Here is a 23,731-nt window from a genome sequence, read left to right as displayed (position 1 = left end):
TTCCAACCTTGCCCGGGCTTCCCTCCACCCGTGACTCCTCCTCTGGGCAGTCCCCTTTTAGCCCCGCCCATGGCCCCTCTTTCCAGCACTCCCTGGCTCTCGGCTCTCCGAGGCCTCCACGATCTTCCCTACCTGCCTTGCCCACCATCCCAGGGCTTCACCACCCTCTCGGCCCCGCCCCGCCGTCGGCTGCAAACTGTTGTAAGCTTCTCCTCTTCTCGCCTTAGCCCCGCCTCCAGGGCCCCATCTCAGTCCCTCCTCCCTGTCAGGCCCCGCCCCGGCCCCGCCTTCCTCCCCTCCCCGCCCAAGCTCTGGACCTTTCCAAAGCCAGGGTGAGGGGGTGGGGAAAGCCCATGCGCCTGGGAGTCTGGCTGTGTCAGGGCGGGGCTGCGGACTCCGTGCTCGTGTCACCGTGTCCTTCCTTAGATACAGACAAGAGGAGGAGGGAGAGCCCGGGTTCAGGGCCAGAGCGGCGGGCGGGGCCGAGCGAGGGAAGCCTCTCCGCGTGCCCCCACCCCGCGCGCCTCAGTGGTGCCGGCCGAGGGAAGGGCTCGCGGCTGCGGGGCTCGCGCCGCTGTCAGTGCGGTTGGGCGCGCGATCGGCGCGGGCGCGGGGCGGCAGACCTGAGAGAAGCTGAGGGGGCGGTGGCGGCGGCGGCGGCGATTCCCGCGCTTGTGCTCAGCCTCCTCACGCCGCGGCCGCCTTCCTCCTCCCTTCCTTCTGACCCCAAGTGCGGGGGCACCGCCTCCTTCCGCGCCGCGCAGCTTTCTCCAGACCTCTAGGTGCGGGTGAGTGGGGGCAGCGGGCGTTTCCTTAAGGGTGCGGGGGGGGGGTGTACCTTGTGCCTTTTCATTCGCCTACTTCTTCAGGCGGGCCACTGCCTATTTTTAGAAACTCTTATTTCGGCCATTCGGGGAGTCCCGGGAGCCATAGTAACTCCGGGCCCCCTCCTCCTGCTCCTTTCTCCCACCCGGACCCGCCGCCCTAGGTCGCCGGCTCGGGTCTGTCCGCGCCCGCTCCCGGCCGCCCTGGCATTCACTGCCCGCTTCCTCTCCGCTGGCGGAGCCTGGGCCAGGAGTTGGCTGGGTGGGCCCGCGCCCGCTCGGAAGTTGGAGTCTTTTGTGCTCGTGCCCCGCCCCGCCCGGCGAGGGGAGGAGGGCGGGGAGCGGAGGCCGTGCGGGGGAGGCCTCGGGCGGGCCCGGCCCTGGCTCTGGCCCCAGCCCCGGGCGTCTTCCGGCTTTCCCGCTGGGGCTGGCTCTGCGGGCTCCCAGAGGCGCGCGAAACTGGTCCTGCCTCGCTCCTCGCGGGCTTGAGCACCGCGCTCGCACCTCTGCCGGTCCTGGGCTCGTTGCACACCTCGGCCTCGGAGAGGAACAACAGGCCCTCGAGCTGGGGCCCTGTTCCGCACTTCACTCAGCCCCCTTTGCGGCCGAGCCTTAGTTTGCCCCTCCGTGAAATGGGGAAAGAGAGAAACTTGTTTGTGGATTCAGAGAGGAAACTATTATAATATGTGAGAGAAGTGTTTAAATACCAGCAGATAACGTTTAATGAGACTTGACTCAGGGACTTTTTGCCTTACTTCGTTTAATGATCACAACGACCTTCTGGGTTATCCCCATTTACAGAAGCAGAAATCAAGGCTCAGAGAGGGTAAATAAATTTGCTCAAGTCACAGTTAATAGTCACAAAAGTGTAAAGCAGTGGTGCTAGTACCTGTTATTTATTTTCTGATGTGAGCGTGTATCATCTCTTAGTGCAGAGGGGATTTTGACTTACCCTGGGTCAAACCATTTAGTTAGAGATAAACTCCGGGTTCTCCCTGCGTTCTGGGCCATTGTCCACGATACAATGGATGAAATCCCATTCTGGGGTTACCATAGCACCGAGAGAGGGGAGGTTAGGATGAATTTCTTACTAATATCGCCGTTAGGAGTTGATGGTTGGAAGGACTCCAGATCTCAAACACAACTAAAGTTCCCTGGGGTTTTGGTTGCAGGAAGGCTTAAGACTGTATAAACAGTGAGGTCCATTCTTTGTTTATGGCATGTTTCTTCCCCAAACTTTGCATATTCTCTATGTTGTTTAGCTTTATTGATCCTAGTTTGAGGAGATGAGTAGCTCAAGTCATCTGCTTCAACTCTGTACTCAAATTTCTCCTATTTTCAGATAAGGCCCAGTTTTCTGATTTGTTTGATCCTGGTTTGGGGGAGTGTTTAAAAATCAGGCAGGGGAGTTTCTGGGCCAGGTCTTAAGACCAGGCTCCTGATGTTTACATTAGTTCTTTGGAGTCTGGTAGGTCTGTTGGTCCCTCCCCACCCCCCCCCCCAAAAAAAAAAAAAGATTTGGATTTAGTGGTTATGGTATGTAGGAGTTGGAAGGTGTCTTACAGACTGTCTGGACAACTTTCATACCTGCCTTTCTCCTCTTCTCTATTAACTGAACCTTGGAAAGGGGAAGTAAGTTGTCTAATTCACAGACTGCCTCAGTGACAGAATCAGAACTAGAATTCCCAATCGTCTTCTCAGTCAAGTAATATTTTTATTTCTCCCATACCCTGCCACCTCATAAAAGAGCACTACTTATTCATGCCTTGAAGATCAGGAATCTTGAGTATTTGGAAATTCCAAGGAGGTTGTGTAGTCTCTGCCACTCTCTGTGCCCCATGTTTATTGTTATGAGGAGTTCTGGTTTTGCACACAGGTGTTACCAGTTCTCCTAAGTTGCCAGTTTTGTTTTATGTTATTTTATATATGATTTATAGTGTCTTCCGTAACCATTATATGATTTCATTTCTAATGCAGTTCTGTGAGGGAGTTTGCAGAACTTGCCTCCTTTTTACTATAAGGGAATGAAGATATAGCAAGATTAGGACACTTGCCTTATATCAAAGAATTAACAAGAGGTGAGGACACAACATGGGCAGAGGATTTGACATGACTTCATAAACTGAGCAACTCATTGTGACTCTCTGAGCCTCAGTTTCTTTATCTGTAAATGCTCAGAGGGTTGCTGTGGGGATTATGAGAAAATGCTGTGAAAATGCTTTGCCATTAGTAGTAATAATAGCTAACATTTTTTAAGTAGTTAACATGTACCATGAGTCACCAGACTAAGGTCTTTCTGAGGCATATGTCGTTTAATCCTCAGAGTAACCTATGAATTAGGTACTGTTATTATCCCTGTTTTACAAAAGAAGAAACAGGCTTAGAGAAGTTACGTCAAGTGGCCAAGCCAGGATTAACTACAGACAGTATAACTTTAAAGCTGGTATGCTTTTTAAAAAAATTGTGGTGAAATATATATAACAAAATTTGCCATTTTAACCAGTTTTAGATGTACAGTAGCATTAAGTACATTCATATTGCTTTGCAACCATCACCACCATCCATCGCTAGAACTTTTTGTCTTCCTCAACTGAAACTCTGTACCTCTTTATTCCCTCCTCCCCCCAAGTCCCCGGCAACCACTTTCAGTCTATGAATTTGACTACTCTAGGAACTTCATGTAAGTGGAATCATACAATATTTGTCCCTTTGTGACTGGCAAAGTTGTCACACTTAGTGCCTTCCTTAATCTCAGTGTGCTTTGTGTAAATGCAAAATGATTATTAGTTCTCATCTGCAGCAGGGATGTGGCATGCAAGCCCAGAGCAGGAACCAAGACCTGGTGGTTATATCTCTGGTTGAATCTCCCCCCAACACCCCGCCCCCCATGGATTGAAGTTCCTTATCACTGAAGTCTTTTTTGGATCTCTGCTGGCCCCCTCTATATCTTCATAAGCCTCATACCCTTGAAATAGAACCCAGACAACTGTCTTCACCTGGTTTGCACTTACTTTCTGACCATCCGGGGGTTTGGGATATGGGGCTGCAGTGATCAGGAATAACAGTGCTATAACAGCAGCTTGGATCAAAACTACTCAGAGAACAATTAAGTGGATTACGTTTATGAAATGCTCCCTCTCTCCTCCCCCCTCTTTCCATAAAAGCACACAGGAGGGATTAGCTTTTGGGTTCCTAGAGGGTGTTTATGGATCCTCACTGCTTGCAGGTGGTTAAGACGGAGTTAGATGCTGCATTTAGCCTTTCAAAATTCCCTTTGATTTGACTGTTTCTCTGTCAGTCTGTTTGGGAGGGAGGTATTTATGTTTATGAAAGGTGGTTAGAATTTTGTTTTGATACCAACAGGGGGTTGGGGTAGGGAGTGTTCTAGAAATGGATAATAGGGTAACAAATAACGTGGTCATATGGATGGTCATGTCATGCTCTCCTTAAAAATCTGGTGGCCCAATATTGCTTACATATTAAAGTTCAAACCAGTGTGACCAGTGAGTTCAGAGTGTGTTGTTTATTGGATAGAATCCTGCAGTTGAGGAGTCTTAAGTCGTTTAGACCAGCCACCTGGCCAACATTTGAATTAGTTACTTGTTGAGATTCTGTTTCATTGGACACTTCATTACTGAAAAATTTTTCATTCACTGAACAGTTATTAGGCATCAGGGAAAGTTGTAAGCTTGGGGATTTGGGAACGTATAGCCTCGTGGGGAAAACAGGCAGTGTGAGAAGTGTTGTGAAGGACAAACGTCATGAGAGCACAGCAGAATGATATCTAACCCAGCACTGGAGGGTTTGGAAAGGCTTCCTTGGAAGAGAAGTTGGCTAACCCTAGACCTCAAGAAAAAAATAGACATAAGCCAGGGGGGAAAAAAAGAGATGTGGGGAGTCAGGGAGGAAGCAGAGATAAGACTATTCTAGATAGAAGGAACAGCAAGTTCAGAGATGGTGATGCTAATAGATAAGACTTCTGGCTATTTACTATATCTGTCAAGTGCTATTCTAAGAATTCAAAATGCGTTAACTCATTTCTTACCATAAACAGGGAGGGGTAGGTGCTTTCATTTACTCCCATTCTGTAGTTGAAGAAACAGGCCCAGGTGGAGCATAAAGCATGAGGTGGGTGGGTGTGAAAAGAGAGGAGACTGGCAAGGGAGGCATAGCAGAGGCCAAGTCAGGAAAGGGCCTTGTTGCCCATGTTGAGGAGTTTGGACTTCATCCTGAGGTGAGGGGACCAGGATTCTATGTGCGTTTCAGAAGGATATCTCTGCTTACATGTTTGGGGAGTAGACTGGAGAGAGGTAGAGCTCCATGGATAAAGAGACAAGTTAGGAGGCTGGTGCAGTAATACAGGCAAGAGGTGACGGTGTTTCAAATGAAGGTAGAAAAGAGGTGAAATTGAGTGATAAGACAAAGATTGGTGTGGAGGGTAAGGAAGGAATCATGGTGACACCTGGGTTTCTACATGGTGCAGTTGTGTAGATGCTGTTTATTGAGGTGGGGACAGGAGAAGGAGGAGCACATAAGGGAGGGAGGAGGGTTTCTTATGCAGAGTCTCCTTACATATACTTTCATTTACTTCTAGTTATGGATCCTAGTTCTTCATGTCATATCTGGAGGGGAGGGAGTGAGAGTATGGCACAACAAGTCTGGTCACTATCCCTGGCTAAACTGGATAATACAAACACAAGTTTGGGAAAGAAGGAAATAACATTAGATCCTAGACATCCAGGCCCTGTGCAACCTAGAAGACTTTACGTTAAGCCAAGAAAAGCTTAAGTTTTCTCCAGGCAACGTCTTTGGCACTGCTCTTTCTGTGTACCAGTGTGTCCCTCTTTAAGTCTAAGTCACTTCTCTGGTTACTCTATGCTAGGCACTGGGAAAACATAGATGAGTAAAATGTAGCCTGAGGAGCTGACCTTCCAGAAAGGCAGAGATCTCAGTAGCTTAGATACAGCATGTAGTAGGGAGAGGGTAGGGTGGGACAGGGCAGGGTGGGACAGGATGGGAAGGGTTCAGGAGGGATTTTTATTGGGGCTAGGAGTCAGGAGACCCCACTCTGTGCTCTAGTCTTTTTGTCAGGTGGCAAATGTTCAGGTTTATTCATCTAAATAATGAAGAGAAATAATGACTAGATGACCCCCAGGGTCCTTTCTAACATTTTATGATAATAGAGAGGATGGGGTGGAGACAGCAAGAGGGTTTTCACATGAATATCTGTAAAAACCTGGTTTTGTTCAATTTTAGCTTTGTATATAAAATATATAACTGGAGGGGAGAAAATGACAGCAGTAATGTTAGCCTGCTTATCCTACAGCTTCTGCCTGGGTACTGTAAGTAAAGTTTCAGATCTGTGCTCAAGGTGCAGCTCACAGACCCTTAGGACTTGAGATATGGGGCAGTGGGATAAATTGGAAGTCTGGTCACTAACCTGAGTGTCAGTTGGTCATTGTGTGGGCTTGACCAAGGCTATTTCCTTCTCTGGCCCTTTTTCTTCATAAAATAATCTGGGAGGTCCCTGAAATTCTATAAATGCCAGAGTGCAGTGGGGAGGTAGAGACAGAAAAATGATTGGAGATGACTTTCTACTCACCTCCTTCTCTTAAATGAATGAATAGAAATGGATATCTGCCCAAATATCATTGTCATTTTTTCTGTTTCCAAAGGCCTTCCTGTTTCCTCAGTGTTAGTGTCTTCTGTCATTTCATAATGGCCTTCATGGTAAGAAGCGTGCTGTGCCTCCTGGGAGGAAGAATGGGATATTGTCCCTGTGCTCTGGTCTCCATCTCCAGAAGAGCCATTCAAGCTGTCCACTGCCCCCTGCTCTCTGTGCTAGGGTAGGGATGGGCGGTTGTGGCTGAATACTCGGGTTTCCTAGAGGGCACATGCATTGGGAGTGCTTTACTTACTGAAGTGCACATCTGGCTATCCTCCCAACACACCCAGTGAGTTCCACTGAGGGAAATAGCATTCAGTGGGCTTTTGATGCTTGCCAAACTAATTGTAACTGCCTAATATTCTCTGGGGTCTCAGTCTTCCTGTCTAAAACAAGGGGGTTGGACTAGATAATCATGAATGATATTTCTACCTCTTCACAGTTTTATGGCGGTGGCTTAAGAATTTATTTCTGGAAGGAGAAAGGGCTTTGCTAGTGCATTGAGAGTTATCTCAGGGTTAAATTCTGGATTCACAGAAGATACCTTTCAGTATATAAACAGATGTATATTGCTTTTTAGAATGGTCAGATTGCTGAAAAATTGCTCATGAGTTGAATTTATCAAATTATCTGCTGAATTTTATTATAAACTTGGAGCTGTAGTCCCATGGGACAAACTTGGAGTCCAAGACTATAAAAAATTATATTTAAATATGTAGCAAACTGTTTAAAATCACATAATAAGGGGAAAAATCAAAAACACTTTAAGATCCTCATGTAGTAATAGGAATGGAAAAAACACTAGACCAGAAACCTTTGTTTCTCTGTTGAGGTTACCTGGCCTTTGAAATGCCATCTGTAGAGACTGGATAGTTCTGTTTATTTGTCAAGTAATACTGCTTTCTTCCAAGTAAGTATTCTCTTTTAGAAGGCCAGGTTTAGAAGCTTAATATTGTTAGCCAGGTTTTCTTTATTCCAGAGACATTTATTTGGTATTTAGCTGTCTTCTGTTTATTTGTTTTATTAAGCATTTTAGTAAGCTTTCTTAAAGGTACAGTTTGCATGGTGTCTGTTGATCTGTTTGTCCAGTTTCCTTTGCAATTCTTTGTGCTCATGAAAGCAAGCCCAGGCGTAGATTTAAAAGGGTCATTTCCATAACTCATCATTTATCTATATCTGGGTTTTCTTTGTGAAAGTATGATCACGCTATACTGAGAAGTCAAATGTTTCCTGCTTACACAGACCATTTTAAGGCTTTAGGATTTTGATTTTGCAGATAGCTGTAAGGTGATACTGAGAAATGGTGCTGTCAATACAGTAATGAGGGCTGTGCATGAATCAGTTGTATACAAGAATAACTTTTCTTCAAACCTTAAGGACTCACCTTAAATTGTTTTCATACCCATTAAAATCAACCCTTACTAAAGTTAGAGTTTTGGGTAGAGTTGCCATGCTAAGTAGGTTACCTAGCTGCTTTAACATGATTGTTTATGCTTGGAAGTCCAGCAGCCTTTATTCCAGGGGCTTGGAGTACCTACTGAGTGTTCTCCCTGTGGAAAACATAAAAACCAAGCTAGACATGATCCCTGTCCTCAAATTGCTTTCAGTCTTGAGAGGGAGACAGATAAGTAAAACAAATCCTAGTCCTGTTGCCCTGGCTCAGATATTTGGGTTGAGAGTTCAAACTGGAAATAGCATAATTGATGGATGTATGACTAGGCAAAGAGACCTCTTTGATTATCTGACTTCCAGTGTGTAGATTTATTTTTGGCATTCCTTTCTCCTCTCCCTTTCTTCTGTTACCCAGATTTATCCTCCGTTGCTAAAGTGTCCAGCACCCAGTGTATAAAGTTAAGAATGTTAGGGAAGGGGGACAACATTGTCCTTCAGGTTTTGGGTATCCAGACATCTGCCTAGTGCCTTCCCTATTCTCCTCACATCAGTTCTCTGGCTGGCTTCCAGAAAGATTGAGTATTGTCTAGCTTCTTATTTAGGAATGAAGAAAATTAAGTTTTATATTAAATTATTTAAGTTTTATTATACTCCATTCTGAAATAAAATAGCTCTCTATTTTGTTTGCAAGTGGAATTAGTTGAGGTATGGTTTCTGGCATTTGATCAATTGTGACTTAATAATTGTGGTTCTTGAAGTCCATTGTCACTGCCTCTGCCAGCCTTCTTTGAACACTTTACAGCATGGAGCCCTAGCAAGTGGAAATGGAGGGCACATTGAGGATCCCCTGATCTTGAAGGGCTTTTCCTCTTCCCTCCTCTCTACCCCCAAAAGAGAAATGTTACTTGGGGTGCTGTGTTGTGTTCATGATTTCTTCCAACAAGTTTAGCATTGCCTGTGGGGTCTAAAAGAAGAGGGAAGTATGCCTGTGTCAATCCTTGAAGGTTAGGTACAATGTTGAAATCAGTTGGCTAAACTGTTTGGGACCCACTTGAGTGCGTTAGTTGGTTCTGGGAGGAATAGAAATGTGTTAAGCACACTCTGATCTTCAGGGACTTTATGGTCTCTTTGGGGGAGATAAGATAATAAAATCATGAAGATGTAGCTGATAATAAGTAGAGAGCTTGGTTCAGATGACTAAGGTGTGCTCTTGTTCCCTGGTACTAAACTGAAGAAGTCATTTTCTCTCTCTGAACCTCCATTTTATCATCTATAAAGTAGAGTTAATACTGTATATTTTGCCTTCTTCACAATAACATTGTGAGGAGCAAATTAGATTATGTTACTAAAAGTACATCATAAAATCAGATGAAGCAATTTATATGGGAAGAACCGTTGAGTCATTTGTCATAGGTGATAGGTAAGTGACAGGATTTTCCATAGAAAGGATGATCTCTTTGTAGTGATCAGGAAGAATGATCTGAAGTAGTCTCTAGGATTAGGAGAAAGTGTGATTTAGCATTTAGGCAGTGATGGAGCAAAAGACTGTAGGCAAACTGTTTTGTGGGGGCAGTGAGTGTTCTCAAACCTCATATTGATGTCATAGGTTAGGCATATGTTTATTTTTAGTAGTTACTGCCAAATAGTTTTTAAAGACATCACACTGTCATCGGTGGTGTATGAGAGAATTCCTGTTGCTCCATGTCCTTGTCAACACTTGGCATTGTCTGTTTTTTTCATCTGAAGCCATTTTGGTTGGTAGTTAGAGATACGAATTTTAACAATCATAATAGGAATCTAGCAAGTATCATAAAGGGGTAAAGTGATTGGGAAGTTCAGTGGGGGGAGAGATGCTTCCTGTGGAGGGTGGGCAGAGCCTGTGAAATATTTTTTTTTTTTTTTTTGAGACAGAGTCTCACTCTGTTGCCCAGGCTAGAGTGAGTGCCGTGGCATCAGCCTAGCTCACAGCAACCTCAAACTCCTGGGCTCAAGGGATCCTCCTGTCTCAGCCTCCCGAGTAGTTGGGACTACAGGCATGCACCACCATGCCCGGCTAATTTTTTCTATATATATTTTTAGCTGTCCGTATAATTTCTTTCTATTTTTAGTAGAGATGGTGTCTCGCTCTTGCTCAGGCTGGTCTCGAACTCCTGAGCTCAAACGATCCGCCCACCTCGGCCTCCCAGAGTGCTAGGATTACAGGCGTGAGCCACCGCGCCCGGCCCAGAGCCTGTGAAATATTTATGGAAAAGTGAGCATTTGAGCTGGGTCTTGCAGGATAAGGATAGTGATTATATGTTGTCCAGGAGCATCCTAATTTCTAATATTCTGTCTGGTTGTACTGATAAATTAGGACATGCCAATATTACCATGTCTGTACTGTACCTCCCAGACTATTCAGAAACAACACCCAAATAGCTTTTCTCAGTTTATACGCTGCTCTCTTCCCTCCTCCCCTTTTCTAGAAAGTATGGTCACAGATGATTTAGGCTGCAGAGATAGAGGACATTCTGTGCAATGGGAACAGCTTGAGCAGAGACACAGGTGAGTATCCACACTAAGTAGCATCCACATTTCTGCCAATGATTTGGGGGGGGGGTGGAGGTGGTGTCCCGTACTTTGGAGGTGGATGATACCTTCTCCTACATAGCCTTTCAGAGCAGGTGGAAAAGGTCATGTCGTTATGATAAAGCCAATTTGTATTTAAACTGGATAGAAGGATGAGAATGATTCTTTGCCTATAATTACATCATTTCAGGGAAGAAATTAATCTAGCAAACAATCATATTTGAAGTGTGTTGAAAGAGAGTTTGTCTTCATTTTAAATGGAGGGGAAGAAAAAGGAATACCAAAAGCTAAAGGCTCTCAGAGCAAATCTATTACTTGTATATTTGCTCAGGGAAAAATTGCCATTTCTTTGTCAGCTTTTATCCTGCCGGTGGATCCTGGCTGGGTGTTTATTTTCTGTAGTTTTACGAAATCACTTTGAAGGCTGGCATGAACATTGATCATATCTTAGAGCCTTTCCTCTTTGTTCTGTCAGCAAATATTAGAAAATGTACCTTAAATTACCTGGTTGGGGAAAATAAGGTGGCAGCAGCATTTTCATGTTGAACATTAGTCAGCTCCTGATCCTGTGTCAAGACCTGGGATGTTTGTCAAGAGAGATTGAGAGGGCTAAAGCTGCCATTAGGGACATTCACTGGGGGTTTCTAGGCATTCTGTCAAGGAGACTAGTCAAGTACTTGATTAAAAATCTGACCTGGGTTCTAAACCCAATTCTGTCTTTCCTATTAGTAATATTAATAGCTACCACGAATTGGGTGTCCACTGTGTTGAGATACCATACTTTGTACCTTGCGTTCATACTAATAGAGCTAATATTTACCGAAGGTTACTGTGTGTTAAGCCTTTCATAGATGTCTTATTTCTCACCTCAACTCTAAGAAGTAGATTCTGTTGGTCCTCATCATACAAACGGGAAACTAAAACAGGAAGGTTAAGGAATATGTCCAGGTAACACTGCTGGAGTAAATGGAGTTGCTGAGATTTAAACCTAACCAATTCTTTATTTTTAATATAGAAACTTTCAGACATATATTAAATACAAAGTTGACAGAGCAGGTTAATGAAGTATGATGTACCCATCACTCAGTTTCAACAGTTATCAATTCATGGTCGGTCTTAGTTCATTTATATGCTTACCTACTTTTCCTCGTTCTGTGCTTTGTAGAAAATCTCAGCTATCATATTTTGTCCTTAAGTATTTCAGTATGTATCTCTAAAAGATGATTTTTTAAAAACACAATTATAATGCCATTATTACACCTTATAAAATTTAGCAGTTCCTTAATACCATCAAAATCCAGATTGTGTTCAAATTTCCGGTTGTCTCATAAATGTCACGATCTTATTTTTATAGTTTGTTTGATTCAGGATTCACATAAGGTCCACACATTGTAATTGGTTGTTATGCCTTTCAAGTCTCATTTAGTTTTTATATTCCCTTCTGCAGTCATGTGCTGTGTAACGACATTTCAGTCAATGATGGACCACATATATGGTAGTCATCCCATGAGATTATAATAGCATAATCATATTTTCACTGTACCTTTTCTATGTTTAGATATGTTTAGATACACAAATACTTGCCATTGTGTTAAAATTGCCTATAGTATTCAGTACAGTAATGTGCTGTACAGGTTTGTAGCCTACGAGCAGTAGGCAATACCATGTAGCCTAGATGTGTGGGAGGCTCTACCATCTAGGATGGTGTAAGTACATTCTGTGATGTTCTCACAAGGACAAAATTGCCTAACGACACATCTCAGAAAGTATCCCTGTTGTTAAGTAAGTAATGCATGACTGTAGTTTTTACCTCTTTATTTGTTGAAGAAACTGGATTTTTCCTGTGGAGTTTTCCATGTTCTGAATTTTGCTCATTGTATCCCCTCAGTGTGTGTGTTATGTATCTCTGTCCTCTGTATTTCCTGTAAATTGGTGGCTGTATCTAGAAGACAGTATCTCTTAAATCTCATGGCGACCCTATAAAAATAAGTATTATTAATATTTTGTAGATGAGAAAACAGATTGAGAAAGGTTGAGTGGCTTGCCCAAGGCCACACCTGGATTTGAACATAGGATCTACTTGCCTCCAAAGCTTTTGCTCCTTCCTTTTCACCACTAACCCACTCTGTGAGCTTAAGCAAATCATTTTATGTTCTCTGGGCATTAGTTTCTTTGATGTGTTTCTTTGTGATCTAAGGTCTCTTACAGGAGTATTCTGTATATCTATGACCGTTTGAGTGCCTGCTCTATTATGGTAGCGTCCTACATGCTGTGGATGATATACTCTTGGGTAAGACTGTCTGCAAGGTGCATGTGGTCAGTCAAGGACTGTAAGACCATACCCCATTTCAGACACAGTCATCATGGGGCTATGAAATCCTTAATGTTTTGTAAGGCCTTCCTAACTTGCCTTCCTGCCATCCTGTCTTGCCTTCTTCTATGCCATGTTCCTCACTGCTGCTGGGTGCCTTTTACTAAAAACCATTTTTGTTGTGTTTCCCTTGCTTATAAATCTGGTATGGAAGACTTGGTAAAGAAACAAAGTTTTTCTGGCAATAAACCTTCCCTCTTTGGAGTTACTATTTCAAGGGCAGCTAGTCTTTTTTCTCTTCTGTTTGGCAAGGGTCTTCCTGCTTTATGTAGATGCTGAAGGAATCTTGAGATGATACAACGATGGAAAGATGGAATGAAGCTTGGGGAATGCCATCCTGCTTCAGGGGAGAGCATACATTTAGCATTGTTCTGTTCAATCCCAAGGGCATCTGACTATAATGGGGCAATTTTATTCTTTTGCACACGAAAGGAACTTTTAGTTGTGAAGGTCAGAGGGAAGAGTCTTAAAGGTATTCCTTTTGGGGGATCCAAGCTGCTGAACCTTCATCTCATTGAAGAGTCCTCAGGGGACTTTTAAATCCTTTTCTTTTCCAGGTCTGTTCAGAGTCTTACCTTCTAAGCTGGCAAACTGGCAGCCCTTTGGGTTGTGTCTGGCCTACATACATATTTGGTTTGGCCTGCAGTGTTTTTTTTAAGAAGTGAGTCTTCCTTTTGCCTAGGCTGGAGTGTAGTGGCACAATCAGCAGCCTTGAAATCCTGGACTCAAGTGATCCTCTTGCCTCAGCCTCCTGAGTAGCTGGAACCACAAGCATGTGCCACCATGCCTGCCTAATTTATTTTAATTTTAATTTTTTTAGAGACAGGGTCTTGCTGTGTTGCCCAGGCTGCTCTCACATTTCTGGGCTCAAGCAGTCCTCCTGCCTCAGCCTTCTGAGTTGCTGGGATTACTAGTGTGAACCATTGCGCCTGGTGGCCTGCAGTATTTTTATTTTGAGTTGAATCCCAGCCTGGGGAGATTAGGCTGCCTTTCAGTAGAGATACAGTGTGTGTGAGATCAGAGGTCCCAGCATGTGGGCTGTGAGGGTGACTGATTTTACATGAAGAGGGAGGAGGATTTTTGAGGAAGTAGCATGGCTAGAGCCTGATGCTGACCATGAACAATTTTCCTATTTATTGGAGTAGGAATAGGCCCCAGCTGTTCTGTGGAAGGCTTTGCTCCTGAGTCCTCTACCAGGGCTCTCTTGTATACTGGCTTACACTGGCTTATACATGCCTAAGAAGCTTGCAGCCTGTATTTTTTGGGACTCTGAGACAAAGAGATATACCTCTGATCTTTAGGCAACCCGTTGGAGCACCAGCCCAACTTGGCAGAAGCCTTGAGTTTACAACATCCCATTCTTCTTTTCTTTACTTTTTCCAATTACTGCTTCCTTATTGACTGGCTCCTTTGTACAGAGAATATTTGTTCTTAAGTTTATCAAAGCCACACCATTTCCTGTTGTCTCTCTGATACCCATACCCAGTGCCATTTATACATGTATCACCAGGCTAGCACTTTTTTCTTTTTCTTTTTTTTTTTTTTTTTTGAGACAGAGTCTTGCTCTGTTGCCTGGGCTAGAGTGCCGTGGCATCAAGCTGACAGCAACCTCAAACTCCTGGGCTTAAGCAATCCTTCTGCCTCAGCCTCCCAAGTAGCTGGGACTACAGGCATGTGCCACCATGCCCGTCTAATTTTTTTCTGTATATTTTTAGCTGCCAGATCATTTCTTTCTATTTTTAGTAGAGACGGGGTCTCGCTCTTGCTCAGGCTGGTCTCGAACTCCTGACCTCGAGCGATCCTCCCGCCTCGGCCTCCCAGAGTGCTAGGATTACAGGCGTGAGCCACCGCGCCCGGCCCACTTTTTTCTTTGAGACACTTGATAAACTCATTTTTTGCTACTAGGTTGGCCCTTGGGTGCCAGCCAGTGCCAACCCAGCTCTAGATGGAGCTCTCTGTTGTTGAAGACGCTACCCAGGTAAAGTGCTGGTAAATCCCCTGGGACTAAGTGAATTATCTTTATTTTACTCGGAACTTTTGTGCCCCTGTTGGCTAGTAAATCTGCCTCCTGGCCTGTCTTAGGACTTCACAAGGACAGCAAACTAGTCAAGTCTCAGTGGACCATGTTCTTGTCAAAGTTGGTATCTTTGGTAGTTTCTAATATGTACTTGCAAGCTGAGATGAAGTGAGTCTGATGCCTCATGAAAGAAACCATGACATCTAATTGAAATCAAAACTGTTTTACTTATAAGTTAGTACCTGGTCTTTTTTCCTCCCAGTTGCAATGTGCATCAGCTCTTAAGTGTGGAAGGTAGGTGACTTTCTGAGTAAGTGACTCTTCTCCCTGTCTCTCTTCTCTTAGGCTTTTTGTAATTTCTGTAACATCATCATCGAATATGTGGGGCACCATGGTAATTTCCATGACAACTGATTGTGATTTCCCGGATAAAGAGAGGAAGCTAATAAGTGTTAGGAACTTGAAGAGGTATCTGGCTAAGTTCTTGTGATGCTAGTAAAATTTTAAGCTGAAAGCAGCAATTTCCTAATTAAACCTCCTCCTTTTACAGAGGAGGGAACAGGTCCAGAGAGGTTAAGCAACTTGCCTAAGGGGTCACTATACTGTTTGTGGAATAAACTCTAGATCTTCAGCCTAGTATCTCTTTGTGCCTCCTATTCTGTAAGACTTCTTTCCATTATATCCCGGCTAACTGTGAGCTCCATGAAGGCAGCAATCATGTCTGTCTTGTTAATGAATGTTTGTCTAAGGCCTGCTACAGGATCTAAGTATTTTTTGAGTGAATAAAAATGTTGGAGTTTCTTCTCTAACTGGGACACATGGTTGCATATTGGATGGTACATGAAATCACAGGATAAAACCTGTATCTTCCTGAAGTGTTAGCGTACTCAGGTTTTTTTGTAGTTGGATTAGTTTAAGTATTATAACTGGTAATTTAACGGTAATCATTAAATCATATTATGGAATGGATGATAAGTTAACATGAATTTTTGAGATAAAATGAGAAGGTATCAAATAAATTACAGGATTATAGCAGGCCCCTTGACCCCTACCCCCAGAGGGTCTAGTGTTGCCAGATCTCTGACATTTTTAAGAGCAGCTAGAAATCTCACTTTTTTTGAGACAGAGTCTCACTCTGTTGCCCCAGCTAGAGTGCCGTGGCATCAGCCTAGCTCACAACAACCTCAAACTCCTGGGCTCAAGCAATCATTCTGCCATAGCCTCCCGAGTAGCTGGGACTATAGGCATGTGCCACCATGCCCGGCTATTTTTTTCTATATATTTTTAGTTGTCCAGCTAGTTTCTTTCTATTTTTTAAGTAGAGACGGAGTCTCGCTCTTGCTCAGACTGGTGTTGAACTCCTGAGAAATCTCACTTTTTAAAAAGTGAGATCTGATTTTGAATGTTGGCAATTAACTCACATTTTTAAACAAATTTGGGCACATCAGACAAAACACATCCTTGGGCCTGAGTATATTTGTGACTTGTGACATAAAATACTGTTCTGGGCAGGAGCTAGACTTTGGATGGGGCCAAATAGGTGGTGGTGTCAGGGATGGCTGCTATTCCGGGTCTGGCTCCTTCTAGGCTTCAAACTGGCCATAGCTGAGAGTGGAAAGAGTGAACCAAGAGACTTGAGAGATTAGGACAAATTCCCACATTAAACACCACCCTCTGTGGGAAGCAGTGTCTGTAACTCACAGGCTTAGTCCTTCTCGTTTACTACTCTTGTTTTGCAATGAAACCGAGGTCCCAAAAGGAACTCGAGCTTTCCTCTAGGACTTTAAGAAGCAGCCGTAGGTCCTGGACAGGCCCCACTTCAAACTCCAGACTTTTTTTGGTGCTCCTGCCTCACACACTCTTAGGGCATGGGGCAAGGGGCTGCTGGCATACTTTGGGTTGGTAGAGCTGGGCTAACTCCACTTCTTGGTGGATCCCTGTCATCCGGAAATGGGGGAGGGTTGAGGTGGCAGTTGGTAATGTGCTCAGCCTCTTCTTGGTGCAGAGGGTCTATTTCTGTCACTAGCATCAGATTGACCTTATTTTATTTTTTTACCTAGAAAGATGTAGACGACAGCTCAGCAACAAGGAGCCTCAGAGCTGAGATAGAGCTGTCCCTCCTTTTGCTTTTCTTGCCTCTTGTCTTTTGTTTCCTTCTCTCCACCTCCTTCCTACTACCCCCACTGTTACATTCTCCCCCACTTTCTCCTCTATCCTTTGTTTTTCTCTTACTGTTGCCCTTCCTGGGAAATTCTTACAGTATCGCTGCAATAGGCAGAGCCTGAGATTGAGCCTGTTTTCCATGTTTTTTAAGGGGACTTGCACTAAAAAGTAGGGCAACTAAATATGGGAGATTGGACTTTAAACTGTCCCCCCTTGTCTTCTCCACCCCCACCCCAAGTTGTAAAGGATAAAATCTAAGCTCTCGCCTTGGCTGAGGCTCATACACTCTGGTGCCATGTCATTTTGCTACCTTATGTCAGCGGCACAGTGCTTTACCACCTACTGTTGCCCTCTACTTCTGCTCAGTAGAAGGTTCCCTGGATGTGCGAGGCTCTGTCATGACTTACTATAGATGGTCCCCAACTTGCAGTTTGACTTAACAACCTTTTTTTGTTTTGAGACAGAATCTCACACTGTTGCCCAGGCTAGAGTGCTGTGGCGTCATCCTTGCTCACAGCAACCTCAAACTTCTGGGCTCGAGCAATCCTCCTGCCTCAGCCTCCTGAGTAGCTGGGACTACAGGCATGTGCCACCATGCCTGGCTAATTATATCTATCTATCTATCTTTAGCTGTTCAGATCATTTCTATTTTCAGTAGAGACGGGGGTCTTGCTCTTGCTCAGTCTTATCTCGAACTCCTGATCTCGTGCGATCCTCGTGCCTTGGCCTCCCACAGTGCTAGGATTACAGGTGTGAGCCACCGTGCCCGGGCCCCCCCCCCTTTTTTTTTTTTTGAGTCAGGGTCTCAATCTGTTGCCCAGGCTAGAGTGCCGTGGCGTCAGCCTAGCTCACAGCAACCTCAAACTCCTGGGCTCAAGCAATCCTTCTGCCTCAGCCTCCTGAGTAGCTGGGACTACAGGCATGTACCACCATGCCTGGCTAATTTTTTCCATATATCTTTAGTTGTCCAGCTAATTTCCTTCTATTTTTTTTTTTTTAGTAGAGACAGGGTCTCGCTCTTGATCAGGCTGGTCTCGAACTCCTGAGCTCAAATGATCCGCCCGCCTTGGCCTCCCAGAGTGCTAGGATTACAGGCATGAGCCACCGAGACTGGCAGACTTAACAATTTTTTTGACTTTATGATGGTGTGAAAGTGATATGCATTCAGTAGAAACTGTACTTGGTGTACCCGTACAACCATTCTATGTTTTTACTTTCAGTATAGTATTCAATAAATTACATGAGATATTCAATACTTCATTATAAAATAGGCTTTGTGTTAGATGATTTTGCCCAACTGTGGAGTATGCTGAGCACATTTACGGTATTGCTAGGCTAAGCTGGGATGTTCAGTAGGTTAGATGTATTAAATACATTTTCAACGTAAGATACTTTCAATTTAAGATGGGTTTATTGGCATGTAACCCCATCCTAAGTCAAGGAGCATCTGTAGTTCCTGTAAGTACAAAGTCTCTCATCTCCCAGCCCCCTTTACCTGTTAAACTCCTATTCATCTTTTCCTGCCAATTCCCATGCTACCTCCTCAGTGACACTTTCCCTGATCACTACACAAGCAGAATTAATTTTGATCCTTTGTGCACTTTGCTTCTGTAGTGGCACTCTAGTGCTTCATCACACCCAAATCCTCTCTCATTCATAAGATTGAGACTTTATAGGCCAGAGGACAGTGTGCTACTTGTCTCTCTTTCCCTTGCATCTCTGTAATAGGCCTTGCACAAATATTACTTGCAAATTGAATGACAGAAATGTGAATGTACTGATACCTATAGTATAAAGCTGGACATTAAGTGCGAGAGATGGAATACAACAAAGTGCTGTGGAAGTTTACTGGAATTCTTGAGAAATAACTTCTAACTGTGAGAAATCTTGGAAGCTTCTAGAAGCTGGTACCATTTGGGTATGTCCTTAAACATTCAGAAGTTCTGTTGGCAAACATGGTGGGAAGAACTTTCCAGATGGAGAGAATAGTTGGAGTATTGAGGAAGTACGGAGGTCAGGCCCCACCTACTAATCCACCCATCCTCTCATCCAGAATTCCTGCTAAAATGTGTGCTCTCTGGGAAATTCCTCTTCCTGTTCTTTTCTTCTCTTCTCCCTACTTCTTTTGATACTGTTGCCTTTTATTTTTGATTTCTTCTCAACTCTTTCCCTTTCTTTCATATTCCCTTTTCTCCAGTCCTTTTTTTGTTTAACTTTATTATTTACCTTTCTGTATCTACTTTATCTTTTCTTGCCCTCTTCCCAGGTAACCCAAGAAACCCAGGCTTTTGGGTGGAGATGTGAATCAGCCATACAATATTTAACTCCAAATAACACCTCCCCTTGTGAAGGTGAGAAGGAATCGTGGCATAATTGCTTCTCATCTGTCTCTTGTGTTTTATTGGCACTGACTTTTTTTTAATCTCCCACAATGCTGGGGGTGTCATTATCATTCTATTTTTTATTAGTTGTCAAAATGTCAATTTTAATGAGAAATTTCTGTAGATGGGCCTGCCCTTGAGTGGTATGAGCCTTCAGGCAAAGCCAGGGCTGGATGAATCAGAAATGTTCATGGATCTGTTTTCTCACACATATAGATGTGTAGGCCACACAGACACACACACACACTACTTCCTATCCTTACAAGCTAATATGCCTTGCAACACATGCACACACACACAACTGAGTCACGAATGTGATACATTTTTTCTCTTCTATATACATCTGTACTATCTCCCTTACACTTTCAAGTCATCTGTTTCCCCCTCCTCCCATATATGCACACATTTACCTGTTTACACTCCTCATCCCGCTGTCTTCTACCCAGATACCCAGAATTGTGTGTGCTACAAAGTATCTGCAAGCCTATCTCACAGACACTACACTGTCCACTCCCTTACATAAACATACACAAGTCCTTCCCTCTACATGTGCCTGTGCATACACTGACATCTCTGCCTATGCCCCAGATGCCACACACTCAATACCACAGCATCTCCCCCATATTCCTTATACCCAGGCGCTACTACTGTCTCCCTTCTTCAGTTTCTCTATCTTCATAACATACATTTTAGTTTCAGACTAGTTTTGAAATGTCTTTGCCGGCAGCCAAGCTAGCAGACTGTGTTAGAAAGTCTGAACCATTTATAATAGATCCTTTGGACTCAGGCCCCTAGAATAACCCTTTTACGATGGGGGTGGGGGCGGACTGGATCAGATAATAGTGGACTTCTACTAAATGTTATTGTTATGATCCAAGGTGAGTTTGAACCTAGGTCCAAACTAGATCTTGTGCTTTTAGATTTCTTTTGGAAGATGATCACATGCTTAGCAAAAGAGAGCCAGAGCCACTGCATGTGTTCCAAATCAGAATCTCTGGGGTGGGGCCTAGAAACTGAAAGTTCCCCTAGTCCTTCTGTTGTGTAGCCAGGTTGGGAAACACTTATCTAGAGGTAAGATAAAAGTAAGAAGATTTGCATTATCTTCTTATACCACCTTGGACAAGTATCTTTTCTGGACCTCAGCTTTCTCAACTGAAATACAACAAAGCCTGTGCTTATAAAGGACCCTTTCAGTTCTAAAATTTCATGCTGCTTTATGGTGAGTTTAGTCTGGGATCTTTTTCTACCTCAAAGTGTCTATTCTCTGGGTCTGCCCTGGGCTGTGCATTTCAGGGCACTTGCCCAGAGGCCAGCAGAGGAAGCCTTAAACCCTGACCTTCTGTCAGAAGCACTGACACTGCTCCTAATTAGAAATGGATCAATATGGGCCTGCAGCCAGGCCTGGGGAGCCTGGGAGGAGGCTGGAGGAGTGAGTGCTCCTAGCTAGGGAGAATCTGATTACCGTGAAATGGATCTGGTTACACTTGTCAACACAACAGTTCTGCTGGTATAGCCCTCCTCCCCTGGGCCCAGCAGGCAGGGCTGCCCTTCGCAAATGGAGAAGTGGTTAACTTGTATCCCCCTTTAATATGTTTTCCTCACCTTTATAAACTCTTCCATAATGTGGTGCTAGGTACATTGTTCAGGCACCCTCGTCAGATGGAAATAGCACTTACTAAATAGCTACTAAAAGTCTCTACTGTACTGTACCATGTTTCTGAGCATTTGCAATACTGATTCCAAGCTGAAAAACTGTTTTCTGGCACGGCCCTCTCTTACCCTTCTATGGACTGAACTGGAGGAAATTCTTTAAAACCAGTGGTAAGGCAGGTGCATGGGGTGGGGAGAGATGCTCTGCTTGCTTTTGCTTTCTCATCGCCTTTCTAGGTCCCTGAGGAATGAGCAGGCTCTAGTGGGAGAGATCACTCATCATTTGGGATCAATGGGAGGGGTTTCTCCTGTGTGGAGTGCAGAGTCAGGTTTCTGAACTGACCCTGTGCAAGGAGCGGGAAGGGACTCATAACTGGATATTCCAGGGCATTGGAGAACCTGAAGGCTTAACATGCTCAGCAACCAGTGTGGTCAGACCAAAATCCATTTATAGGTGGTCATTCAACAAATATTTGTTGACTTTGTGCTAGTGTTTAGGATCCCTAGATGACCTAACAGTCTAGCATTAGAGTCAGACAAGGATACAAACCACAGTATAGTGTGTGTGCCTTAACAGAAGAGTATACGAGGGACTCTGGGATTACAGAGGCATGATGGAGGGCTTTGATGGGGGACAACTGATCTGTGTTTTGAAGGAAGAGTAAGAGGTAAGGCAGGGAGGGCACTCAACCAGGGAGCTGGCACAAACAAAAGCATAAGGATGTGTCTAGTGACTTTTGATAAGGGAGTGGCTATTAGAGCAGTCCCTAACATGTGGCAAAACACATTGACTGCCCTGAGCCTTTGTCCTTGGACAGATGTAAGGTTGTAGTAGTGGCCATTGGATGGCAGTAATGCAGGAGCAGCAGGTGGGAAGGAGAAGGTAGATCTTTTAGCAGGTGCTGACTGAAAGATATTTCTAGAATTCTGTGGGGGAGAAGGGAGGAGAGCTGCAGACCAGCAGCCCTCTGTCCTCTGGGCCAAGCTTGCAGAGGTGCTGTGGGTTCTTGGCGGTGGTTCGAAGGTTTGCCTGGCCCAGGAAAATGGCTTTGCTTCTCTCATGGCAAAATCCTCTGCTCCACACAGCATGCCCCTCCTTTCTGTATTCTTTAAAAAAAAAAAAAAAAAAAAAAAATTAATGGAATCTGTTCAAAATACCCCTGAAATGAAATTACATTTTTAACTCTAATTACCCTAATTAAAACTTGACAGCCGTAATCCTGGAATGGCAGATATGCTAAGTACCCCATGCCTGTGACAAGCTCACTTACCCAGATGGAATGTGGTTCTGTTCTGGGCTTAGGAGAAAAATCCTTTTGTGTGTTTCCCCGCCTCTCTCCCCCAACAGTTTAGTCTTTGGGCCCCACAAATTCCCCAAGCTGAGATAGCTGTTCCTGTGGGCTACAGGCTTGCCTAGGACCCTTGATCTCAATAGCTATCCTTTTGCACCCAGAAGTGATGCCACTGTTGATTCTTATACACACTCTCAAGTTTTTTCTTCAATTGAGGTCAGACTGCAGCCTTTCCCTCAGTGAAATCCCCTGCCTTGGGGGACCACGGATCTGTACTTGTTAGAAGGCTGTCTGCTGGCCTAGTGCTAAATATGGATCAGTGGTCACTTTATGACTAGTATCAAGGATATAGTTTGAGGTCAGGGACAAGGAGGTCTGAAAATAGGATCCCTCTTCTCTTCACCTATCTCCAGTTCCTTCAATTCAGTACAGTCTGGACCCACTTAGTGAGATGCGTGGTCTTAGCTTACTTTAACTAGTTACCTGGCTAGACCCAAAAAACGTGATGTGGTGGAAGGTAGGAGCAAGCCCTTGAAGCAAAGTGAAGAATCCATTGATGTTGTGTGTCATCTCAGGGTTCTGCTAGAACCAGAGATCCCATGTGCTAGTAGTCTATTCTCAGCCTAGAAGCCTGTTCAGTTAGCAAACATTGGGTGCCATGTTAGGTGCTTCAAGGGACACAGAGTTGAATAAGACCATTCCCTCCCCCTGAGGTAGTCTGGCTTGTCCCTGAACAGGTAATACTGGCAGAGAAATGAAGAAGGCCATTGCAGGTGTTAGGGAACAGCATAGGGAATGCTAGGAACTGCCAGGTGACAGCCTGGTGTGATTGGAGTACAGTGTGCAGGAAAAGGATATGGTGGAGAATGTGGGTGGAATTTAAACTATCCTGTAGGCCAAGGAGATCCATTGAGGAGGTTGCAAGGCTATAATAGGAGTATGTATGATGGATTGGGATACAGAGGTTATGGGAGACAGATTAAATTGTTAGAACAGGTGTCAGCAAACTATGGGCCAAATCTAGCTCACTGCTGCTTTTTGTGACGTTTTACCGGAACACAGTGTCACTCATTTGTTCGTCTATGATTGCTTTTGCACTACAGTGGAAGAGTTGAATACTACAAGAATACTGTAGCCCACCAAGCCTAAAATACTTACTTTCTAGCCCTATACAGAAACAGTTTGCTGACCTCTGAGCTAGAAGGTAGTTATACAGGTCTGTAAGAGAAGGTAAGTGTCAGAACTAGGCCTAAAATGGATTGGAGGTGTTAAATGAAACTCCAGAAGAAGGGACAACATGATTTAGCAGAGGGCACCTGTTCTACCTACCTACCTTTCAAAACTTGTAAAGGCCAGATTTGTTGAAAGTCACTGTCTTAGTCTGTTTTGTGCTGCTGTAACAGAATAC

At 44.2% G+C, this 23,731-nt stretch overlaps 1 protein-coding gene across 2 annotated transcripts in view; it reads left to right on the top strand.

Moving 5' to 3' along the window:
- The first annotated feature begins 365 nt into the window (after nt 1-365).
- The window catches only part of RALY (RALY heterogeneous nuclear ribonucleoprotein), an 81,611-nt gene continuing 58,245 nt past the window's right edge, over nt 366-23,731 (top strand). For both annotated transcript variants that reach the window (XM_069495573.1, XM_069495572.1), the window contains exon 1: nt 366-788. The gene's annotated coding sequence lies outside the window, so the exon portion shown is untranslated. The remainder of the gene's footprint in view (nt 789-23,731) is intronic.

The sequence above is a fragment of the Eulemur rufifrons genome, chromosome 20, assembly GCF_041146395.1.
Source record: "Eulemur rufifrons isolate Redbay chromosome 20, OSU_ERuf_1, whole genome shotgun sequence".
Lineage (NCBI taxonomy): Eukaryota > Metazoa > Chordata > Mammalia > Primates > Lemuridae > Eulemur > Eulemur rufifrons.
Note: the sequence above shows the minus strand (reverse complement) of the source record. Positions and strands in the feature narration are given on the sequence as shown.